Here is a 15,837-nt window from a genome sequence, read left to right on the forward strand (position 1 = left end):
ATGCAACAGTAATGCAGTAAGAGTTGCTACGAACCTCAAAATATTGCGACAGTGATGTCGGAAGAATTGCTCATGATCTCAAAATGATGCGACAGGGATGTAGTAAGAATTGCTAATGAACTCAAAATGATGCTAACAGTAATGGAGTGAAACTTTCGATTAACCTCAAAGTGATGCTTACAGTCATGTAGTAAGTGTTGCTACGAACCTCAAAATAATGCGACAGTAATGTAGTAAAAGTTGCTACGAACCTCAAAATATTGCGACAGTGATTTCAGAAGAATTGCTAATGATCTCAAAATGATGCGACAGTGATGTCGGAAGAATTGCTAATGAACTTAAAATGATGCTAACAGTAATGTAGTGATAGTTGCTAATCAACTCAGTGATGCTTACAGTAATGTAGTTAGAGTTTCGAACAACCTCAAAGTGATGGTGACAGTCATTTAGTAACAGTTGCTCCGAACCTCAAACTGATGCGACAGTGATGTCGGAAGAATTGCTAATGAACTCAAAAGGATGCTAACAGTAATGGAGTGAAACTTTCGAATAACCTCAAAGTGATGCTGACAGTCTTGTACAAAGGGTTGCTACGAACCTCAAAATAATGTGACAGTGATGTCGGAAGAATTGCTAATGAACTCAAAATGATGCTAACAGTAATGTAGTGATAATTGCTAATCAACTCAGTGATGCTTACAGTAATGTAGTGAGTGTTTCGAATAACCTCAAAGTGATGCTGACAGTCATGTAGTAAGAGTTGCTACGAACCTCAAAATAATGCGACAGTGATGTCGGAAGAATTGCTAATGATCTCAAAATGATGCGACAGTGATGTAGTAAGAATTGCTAATGAACTCAAAATGATGCTAACAGTAATGGAGTGAATGATTCGAATAACCTCAAAGTGATGCTGACAGTCATGTACTAAGAGTTGCTACGAACCTCAAAATATTGCGACAGTGATGTCAGAAGAATTGCTAATGAACTCAAGATGATGCAAACAGTAATGTAGTGATAGTTGCTAAGAAACTCAGTGATGCTTACAGTAATGTAGTAAGAGTTTCGAACAACCTCAAAGTGATGCTGAAAGTCATTTAGTAAGAGTTGCTCATGAACTCAATTTAATGCTACAGTGATGTCGTGAGAATTGCTCATGAACTCAAAATGATGCTAATAGTAATGTAGTGATAGTTGCTAATAAACTTATATGATGCTGACAATAATGTAGTAAGAGTTGCTACGAACCTCAAAATATTGCGACAGTGATGTCGGAAAAAATGCTAATGATCTCAAAAATGATGTGAAAGTGATGTAGTAAGAATTGCTAATGAACTCAAAATGATGCTAACAGTAATGGAGTGAAAGTTTCGAATAACCTCAAAGTGATGCTGACAGTCATGTAGTAAGTGTTGCTACGAACCTCAAAATAATGCGACAGTAATGTAGTAAAAGTTCCTACGAACCTCAAAATATTGCGACAGTGATGTAGTAAGAATTGCTAATGAACTCAAAATGATGCTAACAGTAATGGAGTGAAAGTTTCGAAGAACCTCAAAGTGATGCTGACAGTCATGTAATAAGAGTTGCTACGAACCTCCGAATAATGCGACAGTGATCTCGGAACAATTGCGAATGATCTCAAAATGATGTGACAGTGATGTAGTAAGAATTGCTAATGAACTCAAAATGATGCTAACAGTAATGGAGTGAAAGTTTCGAATAACCTCAGAGTGATGCTGACAGTCATGTAGGAAGAGTTGCTACAAACCTCAAAATAATGCGACAGTTATTTCGTAAGAATTGCTAGTAAACTCTAAATGATGCAGACGGTAATGGAGGAAGAGTTGAAACTAACCACTATGCTACAGTGATGTCGTAAGAATTGCTAATCATCTAAAAATGATGCGACAGTGATGTCGTAAGAATTGCTAATGAACTCAAAATGATGGTAACTGTAATGTAGTGAAAGTTTCCAATGAACTCAAATTGATGCTGAAAGTAATGCAGTAGGAGTTGCTATGAACCTAAAAATAATGCAACATTAATGTAGTAAGAGTTTCTATGAACCTCAAAATAGTGCGAGAGTGATGTCAGAAGACTCGGTAATGATGTCAACATGATGCGACAGTGATGTCGTAAGAATTGCTAATGAACTCAAAATGATGCGACAGTGACGTAGTAAGAATTGTAATGAACTCAAAATGATGCTAACTGTAATGTAGTGAAAGTTTCGAATAACCTCAAAGTGATGCTGACAGTCATGTAGGAAGAGTTGCTACGAACCTCAAAATAATGCAACAGTGATGTAGTAAGAGTTACTACGAACTTCAAAATGATGTGACAGTGATGTAGTAAGAATTGCTTATGATTTGAAATGATGGGACAGTGATGTAGTAAGAATTGCAAATGAACTCAAAATGATGCTAACAGTAATGTAGTGAATGTTTCGAATAACCTCAAAGTGATGCTGACAGTCATGTAGTAAGAGTTGCTACTAACCTCAATTTAATGCTACAGTGATGTCTATGAATTGCTAATAAACTCAAAATGAAGCTAACAGTAATGGAGTGATAGTTGCAAATAAACTCAAAATGATGCTAAAAGTAATGTAGTGATAGTTGCTAATCAACTCAGTAATGCTTACAGTAATGTAGTAAGAGTTTCGAACAACCTCAAAGTGACGCTGACAGTCATGTAGTAAGAGTTGCTTCTAACCTCAAAATGATGCTAAAAGTAATTTAGTGATAGTTGCGAATGAACTCAAAGTGATGCTGACAGTAATGTAGTAAGAGTTGCTTCGAACCTCAAAGTAATGCGACAGTGATGTCAAAAGAACTGTTAATGATCTCAAACTGATGCGACAGTGATGTCGTAAGAATTGCTAATGAACTCAAAATGATGCTAACAGTAATGGAGTGAAAGTTTCGAAGAACCTCAAAGTGATGCTGACAGTCATGTGGTAAGATTTGCTACGAACCTCAAAATATTGCGACAGTGATGTCGGAAGAATTGCTAATGAACTCAAAATGATGCTAACAGTAATGTAGTGATAGTTGCTAATATACTCAGTGATGCTTACAGTAATGTAGTAAGTGTTTCAAAATACCTCAAAGTGATGCTGACAGTCATGTAGTAAGAGTTGCTACTAACCTCAATTTAATGCTACAGTGATGTCTATGAATTGCTAATAAACTCAAAATGACGCTAACAGTAATGTAGTGATAGTTGCTAATACACTAAAAATGATGCTAAAAGTAATGTAGTGATAGTTGCTAATAAACTCAAAGTAATGCTGACAGTAATGTAGTAAGAGTTGCTACGAACCTTAAAATAATGCAACAATAATGTAGTAAGAGTTGCTACGAACCTCAAAATAATGTGACGGTGATGTCAGAAGAATTGCTAATGATCTCAAAATGATGCGACAGTGATTTAGTAAGAATTGCTAATGAAATCAAAATGATGCTAACAGTAATGCAGTGAACGTTTCGAATAACCTCAAAGTGATGCTGACAGTCATGTACAAAGAGTTGCTACGAACCTCAAAATAATGCGACAGTAATGTAGTAAAAGTTGCTACGAACCTCAAAATATTGCGACAGTGATGTCGGAAGAATTGCGAATGAACTCAAAATGATGCTAACAGTAATGTAGTGATAGTTGCTAATCAACTCAGTGATGCTTACAGTGATGTAGTAAGTGTTTCAAACAACCTCAAAGTGATGCTGACACTCATGTAGTAAGAGTTGCTACTAACCTCAATTTAATGCTACAGTGATGTCTATGAATTGCTAATCAACTCAAAATGACGCTAACAGTAATGTAGTGATAGTTGCTAATGAACTCAAAATGATGCTAAAAGTAATGTAGTGATCGTTGCTAATCAACTCAGTGATGCTTACAGTAATGTAGTAAGTGTTTCGAACAACCTCAAAGTGACGCTGACAGTCATGTAGTAAGAGTTGCTACGAACCTCAAAATAATGTGAAAGTGATGTCAGAAGAATTGCAAAAGATCTCAAAATGATGCGACAGTGATGTAGTAAGAATTGCTAATGAACTCAAAATGATGCTCACAGTAATGGAGTAAAAGCATCGAATAACCTCAAAGTGATGCTGACAGTCATGTAGTAAGAGTTGCTACAAACCTCAAAATAATGCGACAGTAATGTAGTAAGAGTTGCTACGAACCTCAAAATAATGCGACAGTGATGTCAGTAGAATTGCTAAAGATCTCAAAAAGATGCGACAGTGACTTAGTAAGAATTGCTCAACAACTCAAAATGATGCTAACAGTAATGTAGTGATAGTTGCTAATAAACTCAAAGTGATGCGGACAGTAATGTAGTAAGAGTTGCTATGAACCTTAAAATAATGCAACAGTAATGCAGTAAGAGTTGCTACGAACCTCAAAATATTGCGACAGTGATGTCGGAAGAATTGCTCATGATCTCAAAATGATGCGACAGGGATGTAGTAAGAATTGCTAATGAACTCAAAATGATGCTAACAGTAATGGAGTGAAACTTTCGATTAACCTCAAAGTGATGCTTACAGTCATGTAGTAAGTGTTGCTACGAACCTCAAAATAATGCGACAGTAATGTAGTAAAAGTTGCTACGAACCTCAAAATATTGCGACAGTGATTTCAGAAGAATTGCTAATGATCTCAAAATGATGCGACAGTGATGTCGGAAGAATTGCTAATGAACTTAAAATGATGCTAACAGTAATGTAGTGATAGTTGCTAATCAACTCAGTGATGCTTACAGTAATGTAGTTAGAGTTTCGAACAACCTCAAAGTGATGGTGACAGTCATTTAGTAACAGTTGCTCCGAACCTCAAACTGATGCGACAGTGATGTCGGAAGAATTGCTAATGAACTCAAAAGGATGCTAACAGTAATGGAGTGAAACTTTCGAATAACCTCAAAGTGATGCTGACAGTCTTGTACAAAGGGTTGCTACGAACCTCAAAATAATGTGACAGTGATGTCGGAAGAATTGCTAATGAACTCAAAATGATGCTAACAGTAATGTAGTGATAATTGCTAATCAACTCAGTGATGCTTACAGTAATGTAGTGAGTGTTTCGAATAACCTCAAAGTGATGCTGACAGTCATGTAGTAAGAGTTGCTACGAACCTCAAAATAATGCGACAGTGATGTCGGAAGAATTGCTAATGATCTCAAAATGATGCGACAGTGATGTAGTAAGAATTGCTAATGAACTCAAAATGATGCTAACAGTAATGGAGTGAATGATTCGAATAACCTCAAAGTGATGCTGACAGTCATGTACTAAGAGTTGCTACGAACCTCAAAATATTGCGACAGTGATGTCAGAAGAATTGCTAATGAACTCAAGATGATGCAAACAGTAATGTAGTGATAGTTGCTAAGAAACTCAGTGATGCTTACAGTAATGTAGTAAGAGTTTCGAACAACCTCAAAGTGATGCTGAAAGTCATTTAGTAAGAGTTGCTCATGAACTCAATTTAATGCTACAGTGATGTCGTGAGAATTGCTCATGAACTCAAAATGATGCTAATAGTAATGTAGTGATAGTTGCTAATAAACTTATATGATGCTGACAATAATGTAGTAAGAGTTGCTACGAACCTCAAAATATTGCGACAGTGATGTCGGAAAAAATGCTAATGATCTCAAAAATGATGTGAAAGTGATGTAGTAAGAATTGCTAATGAACTCAAAATGATGCTAACAGTAATGGAGTGAAAGTTTCGAATAACCTCAAAGTGATGCTGACAGTCATGTAGTAAGTGTTGCTACGAACCTCAAAATAATGCGACAGTAATGTAGTAAAAGTTCCTACGAACCTCAAAATATTGCGACAGTGATGTAGTAAGAATTGCTAATGAACTCAAAATGATGCTAACAGTAATGGAGTGAAAGTTTCGAAGAACCTCAAAGTGATGCTGACAGTCATGTAATAAGAGTTGCTACGAACCTCCGAATAATGCGACAGTGATCTCGGAACAATTGCGAATGATCTCAAAATGATGTGACAGTGATGTAGTAAGAATTGCTAATGAACTCAAAATGATGCTAACAGTAATGGAGTGAAAGTTTCGAATAACCTCAGAGTGATGCTGACAGTCATGTAGGAAGAGTTGCTACAAACCTCAAAATAATGCGACAGTTATTTCGTAAGAATTGCTAGTAAACTCTAAATGATGCAGACGGTAATGGAGGAAGAGTTGAAACTAACCACTATGCTACAGTGATGTCGTAAGAATTGCTAATCATCTAAAAATGATGCGACAGTGATGTCGTAAGAATTGCTAATGAACTCAAAATGATGGTAACTGTAATGTAGTGAAAGTTTCCAATGAACTCAAATTGATGCTGAAAGTAATGCAGTAGGAGTTGCTATGAACCTAAAAATAATGCAACATTAATGTAGTAAGAGTTTCTATGAACCTCAAAATAGTGCGAGAGTGATGTCAGAAGACTCGGTAATGATGTCAACATGATGCGACAGTGATGTCGTAAGAATTGCTAATGAACTCAAAATGATGCGACAGTGACGTAGTAAGAATTGTAATGAACTCAAAATGATGCTAACTGTAATGTAGTGAAAGTTTCGAATAACCTCAAAGTGATGCTGACAGTCATGTAGGAAGAGTTGCTACGAACCTCAAAATAATGCAACAGTGATGTAGTAAGAGTTACTACGAACTTCAAAATGATGTGACAGTGATGTAGTAAGAATTGCTTATGATTTGAAATGATGGGACAGTGATGTAGTAAGAATTGCAAATGAACTCAAAATGATGCTAACAGTAATGTAGTGAATGTTTCGAATAACCTCAAAGTGATGCTGACAGTCATGTAGTCAGAGTTGCTACGAACCTCAATATTATGCGACAGTGATTGAGTAAGAATTGCTAATGAACTCAAAATGATGCTAACAGTAATGGAGTGAAAGTTTCGAACAACCTCAAAGTGATGCTGACAGTAATGTAGTAAGAGTTGCTACGAACCTCAAAATAATGCGACAGTGACGTCAGAAGAATTGCTAATGATCTAATAATGATGCTGACAGTCATGTAGTAAGAGTTGCAACGAACCTCAAAATGATGCGACAGTGATGGAGTAAGAATTGCTAATGAACTCAAAATAATGCTAACAGTAATGTAGTGAAAGTTGCCAATAAACTCAAAATGTACTGACAGTCATGGAGTAAGAGTTGCTACAAACCTTAAAATAATGCAACAGTAATGTAGTAAGAGTTACTACGAACTTCAAAATGATGTGACAGTGATGTAGTAAGAATTGCTTATGATCTGAAATGATGGGACAGTGATGTAGTAAGAATTGCTTATGAACTCAAAATGATGCTGACAGTAATGTAGTGAAAGTTGCGAGTAACCTAAAAATGATGCTGACAGTCATGTAGTAAGAGCTGCTGATAACCTCAAAATAATGCTACAGTGATGTCGGAAGAATTGCAAATAAACTCAAAATGATGCGAACAGTAATGTAGTGAAAGTTTTGAATAACCTCAAAGTGATGCTGACAGTCATGTAGTAAGAGTTGCTACGAACCTCAAAATAATGCAACAGTGATGTCGGAAGAATTGCTAATGATCCAAAAAATGTGACAGTGATGTCGTAACAATTGCTAATGATCTCAAAATGATGCGACAATGATGTCATCAGAATTGCTAATGAACTCGAAATGATGCTAACAATAATTGAGTGAAAGTTTCAAATGACCTCAAAGTGATGCTTACAGTCATGTAGTAAGAGTTGCTACGAACCTCAAAATGATGCTAAAAGTAATGTAGTGAAAGTTGCGAGTTACCTAAAAATGATGCTGAGAATCATGTAGTAAGAGTTGAAACTCGAACAACAAACTGTCCTCTGATGGTTGGACAGGTTGGTTTGGTCCGTCCTCTCACTCATCATTAAAAGCCCTTAAAACTCATCATTCATCCAATCTGACACTCACGTCTGCAATGGGGAATCCCCAGCAGCCCGCGGCCCACATGTAGCAGTCTCGGCCAATCACGTGGGGCCTGCAGCGACACCGACCACCAAATGACTCGCAGGTTTCACTCTCAGCTCCAACCTCATGGCAGGCACAAGGCAGGGCGCCGTTGTTGAGTTTGGAGTTTGGAAACCTGAGGGGACACTGGAGGAGCTTCAGGGGGAGGGAACGTGGATCAGAACCGTTTTAACAAGAGCGCTGAGGGGACACAGGAGGAGCTACAGGGGGAGGGAAGATGGATCAGAACCATTCTAACAAGAGCGCTGAGGGGACACAGGAGGAGCTACAGGGGGAGGGAAGGGGGATCAGAACCATTCTAACAAGAGCGCTGAGGGGACACAGGAGGAGCTACAGGGGGAGGGAAGGTGGATCAGAACCGTTCTAACAAGAGCGCTGAGGGGACACAGGAGGAGCTACAGGGGGAGGGAAGGTGAATCAGAACCGTTCTAACAAGAGCGCTGAGGGGACACAGAAAGAGCTACAGGGGGAGGGAAGGTGGATCAGAACCCTTCTAACAAGAGCGCTGAGGGGACACAGGAGGAGCTACAGGGGGAGGAAAGGTGGATCAGAACCCTTCGAACAAGAGCGCTGAGGGGACACAGGAGGAGCTACAGGGGGAGGGAAGGTGGATCAGAACCGTTCTAACAAGAGCGCTGAGGGGACACAGGAGGAGCTACAGGGGGAGGGAAGGTGGATCAGAACCCTTCTAACAAGAGCGCTGAGGGGACACAGGTGGAGCTACAGGGGGAGGGAAGGTGGATCAGAACCCTTCTAACAAGAGTGCTGAGGGGACACAGGAGGAGCTACAGGGGGAGGGAAGGTGGATCAGAACCGTTCTAACAAGAGCGCTGAGGGGACACAGGAGGAGCTACAGGGGGAGGGAAGGTGGATCAGAACCCTTCTAACAAGAGCGCTGAGGGGACACAGGAGGAGCTACAGGGGGAGGGAAGGTGGATCAGAACCGTTCTAACAAGAGCGCTGTCCCACTAATGTTCCTCACCAGAATCCATCTGTCAGGGGGGAACCGTCCATGGGTGCTGATGCAGCGGACTGAAGGTTCAACGTAGTCCATGCTGAACTGGTCTTTAGGCACCAGGTGGACTTTGTGCAAAAAACAGCAGAAAAAAAAGACAAAAAGGGGAGAATTTCAACAAAAGTATGCAAATGAGCTGAAGATCAAAATACAAAAAGTAAATCAAGGGTTTTTTTTTCAAATAATTGCCAGCTATTTAGCTAAGAGAAGGACAAATGTCAATCAAGATGTCAGAATGGAACGATCCCACTGGCTTCTGGTCAAGGGAACCATGGAGATGCTAACTTCCTGTTGGACTATCAGGGTGTCTCATCCCTGACATGCTAACTTCCTGTTGGACGATCAGGGTGTCTCATCCCTGACATGCTAACTTCCTGTTGGACGATAAGCGCGTCTCATCCCTGACATGCTAACTTCCTGTTGGACGATAAGCGTGTCTCATCCCTTACATGCTGACCTCCTGTTGGACGATAAGCGTGTCTCATCCCTGACATGCTAACTTCCTGTTGGACGATAAGCGTGTCTCATCCCTGACATGCTAACTTCCTGTTGGACGATGAGGGTGTCTCATCCCTGACATGCTAACTTCCTGTTGGACGATAAGCGTGTCTCATCCCTGACATGCTAACTTCCTGTTGGACGATAAGCGTGTCTCATCCCTGACATGCTAACTTCCTGTTGGACGATGAGCGTGTCTCATACCTGACATGCTAACTTCCTGTTGGACGATGAGCGTGTCTCATCCCTGACATGCTAACTTCCTGTTGGACGATGAGGGTGTCTCATCCCTGACATGCTAACTTCCTTTTGGACTATCAGGGTGTCTCATCCCTGACATGCTAACTTCCTGTTGGACTATAAAGCCTGATTAAAGCCTGATTTATGCTTCTGTGTCGAGTAGTATTCGTACCTACGCCGTCGACGCAGACCGTAAGCCGTAGCCTGAGACGCGCCTCCAAAAAATCCTGCTTACGCGACGCGTCGACGCGTGGTGACGTCAACGTCGAGGACTGCGATTGGTCCGCTCAGAACGTTATTTCCGGTTCAGTCGCAGCACAACCCCGCCATTTTCAAAGTTTCTGTGGTGAAGGCTCCAAGAAAAAATGGACCAAGCTGAAGAAAGGATTATCGAGGAGGTGCTCAAGTACGACCACCTCTACAACGCCTCTTCGCGGCACTACAGAGACTGACAAATGGCCAACAATTGTTGTCTGTGACCGGAAGAAAACCGAGGAATCCGACAAGAGCACCGTAAACAATACAAAGACAAAGCCACACCCCCTAGCGGCTTGGCGGTGAATTGCAGAGCAACGCGTTCCCTCGACGCAGAATAAACCAGGCTTTTCAGTCTCACCTGTTTTACGCCCCCGTGCCAGATAAGGACCCCATCGGGCTGTGCCACTCTGGAGGGAGCGGTCTCACAGTCAGTCAGCGGAACCATGCGGATCCGGGCCGGAGCTGTGGGAAGGAGCGCCAATTGTATCGGGTTGTTGTTTTCTGGACTGCAGCAGAACAGGAGCAGCCGGGACTGGAATGTAGAAGTAGGTTATCTTGAAGTTGACTAAGTTATGGTGAACGATATTGTGGTTCAACACTTTAATGAGCTTTAAGGCAAACATATTTCATGAGGAAACAACGCCGGAATTGGACGGATTTCAGCGGCACACAACAACGTATCCGATACACCTCATTGGAAACCTGGTGGTCTAAGACTAAGAAACACCAGTCACCATGAAGAAAGGAACTTTTAGCTGAGTACTCATGTTCTTTTCTGCAGGTTGAATGTCGCATTTGTTGGACAGAAGCGTCTCATCTCAACAAAAGCACCTCTTCAGTGCTGAGGCATGATGGGGCCAGGCATGAGAATGAAGTCCCAGATCCACCAGGATGAACTCAGGTGTACAGCCACTCTCCAACTGACTCACAGTTGCTTCATTGAGAATTAATTTCTCTTCATTTCTTCTCTCCTTCATCTTTAACCATCCAGCTTCCAGGAAGCAGATGCTGGATGAGGCTCTGCTGAATTTCATCCTGAAGGACTTCCAGCCCCTCAGCACTGTTGAGAGGGAAGGGTTCAGGGAACTGGTTCAGGTCCTTGAGCCTCATATGTTTGCCAACCAGAAAGGTTTGTGTGGAAATGATCTAAAGCAGTAGTTGATATCTCCAGTTTATTTCATCTCTAATTTCAATGTATTGATTTACTCTGGGTGTCATTTTCAGACCATCAAACAAACGGTGGCTAAAAAGTACCAGGAGGAACGGGAAGGAGTGAAAAAGGAAGTCCAGCTGCCATGTGGACATCTGTGGACATGGAGGCTCCCTTTGCTCTGACCTGTCACTGCATTAGTGAGAATGATTGTGTTGGGAGTGCAAGACTTTCCACAAAGTCACCCTGCATCATTTTGAGGTTCGTCGCAACTCTCACTACATCACTTTAGCATCATTTCTTTGGTTAGTAGCAATTCTTATGACATCACTGGAGCATCGTTTTGAGGTTTTTAGCAACTCTCACTACATCACTTTCAACATCATTTTGAGGTTTTAAGCAACTCTCAATACATCACTGTAGTTTCATTATGAGCTTCATCGCAATTATCGCATCACTGTCGCATCATTTTTAGGATAGTAGCAACTCTCACAACATTGCTGTAGCATCATTTTGAGATTCGTAGCAAGTCTCACTACATCACTGTAGAATCATTTCTTCGGTTAATAGAAACTCTCATTACATCACTGTTGCAACATTTTGAGGTTCGTCGCAACTCTCACTATATCACTGCAGCATAATTTCTTAGGTTTGTAGCAACTCTCATTACATCACTTTAGCATCATTTTGAGGATCGTAGCAACTCTCACTACATCACTGTAGCATCATTTTGAGATTCGTAGCAACTCCCATGACATCACTGTAGCATCATTTTGAGGATTGTAGCAACTCTCACCACATCACTGTAGCATCATTTTGAGGATCGTAGCAACTCTCACTACATCACTGAAGCATCATTTTGAGGTTTGTAGCAACTCTCACTACATTACTGGAAGCATCAGTTTGAGCATCGTAGCAACTCTCATTACATCACTGTAGCATAATTTTGAGGATAGTCGCAACTCTCACCACATCACTGTAGCATCATTTCTTAGGTAAATAGCAACCCTCATTACATAATTGTAGCATCATTTTGCGGTTCGTAGCAAACCTCACTACATCACTGTAGCATCATTTCTTAGGGAAGTAGCAACTCTCATTACACCGCTTTAGCATTATTTTGAAATTACTATCAACTCTCACTGCATCACTGTCGCATCACTTCTTAGATTTGTAGCAACTCTCATTACATCACTTGAGCATCATTTTGAGATTAGTATCAACTCTCACTACATCATTGCCAAATCATTTTGAGGATCGTAGCAACTCTCACCACATCACTTTCGCATCATTTTGAGGATCGTAGCAACTCTCACTACTTCACTGTCGCATCATTTTGAGGATAGTCGCAACTCTCGCGACATTACTGCAGCATCATTTTGAGATTCGTAGGAACTCTCATGACATCACTGTAGCATCATTTTGAGGTTCGTAGCAACTCTCACCACATCACTGTAACATCATTTCTTAGGTAAGTAGCAACTCTCATTACATCACTGTAGCATCATTTTGAAGTTCGTAGCAACTCTCACCACATCACTGTCGCATCATTTCTCAGGTAAGTAGCAACTCTCATTACATCAATTTAGCATGATTTTGAAATTACTATCAACTCTCAGCACATGTCTGTAGCATAATTTCATAGGTTTGTAGCAACTCTCATTACATCACTCTAGCATCATTTGGTCATTTGTAGCAACTCTCATTACATCACTGTAGCATCATTTCTTAGGTTTGTAGCCACTCTCATTCCATCACTTAAGCATCATTTGGACATTTGTAGCAACTCTCACTACATCACTGTCGCATCATTTCTTAGGTTAGTAGCAACTCTCACTACATCACTGTCGCATCATTTCTTAGGTTCGTAGCAACTCTCACCACATCACTGTAGCATCATTTTGAGGATCGTAGCAACTCTCACCACATCACTGGAGCATCATTTTGAGGATCGTAGCAACTCTCAATACATCATTGTCGCATCATTTTGAGGATAGTCGCAACTCTCACGACATTACTGTAGCATCATTTCTTAGGTTTGTAGCAAATCTCGTTACATCACTATAGCATCATTTTGAGATTCGTAGCAACTCTCATTACATCACTGTAGCATCATTTTACGGTTCGTGGCAAACCTCACTACATTATTGTAGCATCATTTCTTAGGGAAGTATCAACTGTCATTACACCGCTTTAGCTTTATTTTGAAATTACTATCAACTCTCACCACAACACTATCAGTATAATTTCTTACGTTAGTAGCAACTGTCATAACATCACTGTCGCATCATTTTGAGGATCGTAGCAACTCTCACTACATCACTGTCGCATCATTTTGAGGTAAGTAGCAACTCTCATTACATCACTTTAGCATCATTTTGAGGTAGGTAGCAACTCTCATTTCATCACTGTCGCATCATTTCTTAGGTTAGTAGCAACTCCCATGACATTACTGTAGCATCATTTTGAGGATTGTAGCAACTCTCATGACATCACTTTAGCATGATTTTGAAATTACTATCAACTCTCACCACAACACTGTCAGTATAATTTCTTAGGTTAGTAGCAGCTGTCATAACATCACTGTAGCATCATTTTGAGGATCGTAGCAACTCTCACCACATCACTGTCGCATCATTTTGAAGATCGTAGCAACTCTCACTATATCACTGTTGCATCATTTTGAGGATAGTCGCAACTCTCGCGAAATTACTGTAGCATCATTTCTCAGGTAAGTAGCAACTCTCATTTCATCACTGTAGCATCATTTTGAGGTTCGTAGCAACTCTCACCACATCACTGTCGCATCATTTCTTAGGGAAGTAGCAACTCTCATTACATCACTTTAGCATGATTTTGAAATTACTATCAACTCTCACCACATCACTGTAGCATCATTTCTTAGGTAAGTAGCAACTCTCATTACATCACTGTAGCATCATTTTGCGGTTCGTAGCAACTCTCACTACACCACTTTAGCATTATTTTGAAATTAGTATCAACTCTCACCACATCACTGTAGCATCACTTCTTAGGTTTGTAGCAACTCTCATTACATCACTTAAGCATCATTTTGAGGATCGGAGCAACTCTCACTACATCACTGTCGCATCATTTTGAGGATAGTCGCAACTCTCACGACATTACTGTTGCATCATTTTGAGATTCGTAACAACTCTCATTACTCATTGTAGCATCATTTTGAGGATCGTAGCAACTCTCACTACATCACTGTCGCATCTTTTTGAGGGAAGTAGCAACTCTCATTTCATCACTGTAGCATCATTTTGAGGATAGTCGCAACTCTCGCGAAATTACTGAAGCATCATTTTGAGGTTCGTAGCAACTCTCACCACATCACTGTAGCATCATTTCTTAGGTAAGTAGCAACTCTCATTACATCACTGTAGCATCATTTTGAGGTTCGTAGCAACTCTCATCACATCACTGTAGTATCATTTTGAGGTTCGTAGCAACTCTCACCACATCACTGTCGCATCATTTCTGAGGTAAGTAGCAACTCTCATTACATCACTTTAGCATGATTTTGAAATTACTATCAACTCTCAGCACATGACTGTCGCATCATTTCTTAGGTTTTTAGCAACTCTCATTACATCACTCTAGCATCATTTGGACATTTGTAGCAACTCTCATTACATCACTGTAGCATCATTTTGCGGTTCGTAGCAACTCTCACTACACCACTTTAGCATTATTTTAAATTAGTATCAACTCTCACCACATCACTGTAGCATCACTTCTTAGGTTTGTCGCAACTCTCATTACATCACTTCACATCATTTAGAGGATCGTAGCAACTCTCACTACACCACTTTAGCATTATTTTGAAATTAGTATCAACTCTCACCACATCACTGTAGCATCACTTCTTAGGTTTGTCGCAACTCTCATTACATCACTTTAACATCATTTTGAGGATCGTAGCAACTCTCACTACATCACTGTCGCATCATTTTGAGGATAGTCGAAACTCTCACGACATTACTGTAGCATCATTTTGAGATTCGTAGCAACTCTCATTCCATCACTGTAGCATCATTTTGAGGATCGTAGCAACTCTCACTACATCACTTTAGTATCATTTTGAGGACAGTCGCAATTCTCACGACATAACTGTAGCATCATTTTGAGATTCGTAGCAACTCTCATTACATCACTGTAGCATCATTTTGAGGATCGTAGCAACTCTCACTACATCACTTTAGCATGATTTTGAAATTACTATCAACACTCACCACATCACTGTGGCATAACTTCTTAGGTTAGTAGCAACTCTCATTACATCACTGTAGCATCATTTTGAGATTCGTAACAACTCTCACCACATCACTGTAGCATCATTTTGAAGTTCGTAGCAACTCTCACCACATCACTGAAGCATCATTTCTTTGGTTAGTAGATATTCTTATGACATCACTTTCAGCATCATTTTGAGGTTCGTAGCAACTCTCACGACGTTACTGTAAGCATCGTTTTGAGCATCGTCGCAACTCTCACTACATCACTGTAACCATCATTTTGAGATTAGTCGCAACTCTCACTACATCACGGTCGCATCATTTCTTAGGTTAGTAGCAACTCTCACCACATCACTGTAGCATCATTTCTTAGGTAAA

Source organism: Aulostomus chinensis, chromosome 1 (genome assembly GCF_037954235.1).
Source record: "Aulostomus chinensis isolate RoL2024-O1b breed Wild chromosome 1, RoL_Achi_v1.0, whole genome shotgun sequence".
Classification (NCBI taxonomy): Eukaryota; Metazoa; Chordata; class Actinopteri; order Syngnathiformes; family Aulostomidae; genus Aulostomus; species Aulostomus chinensis.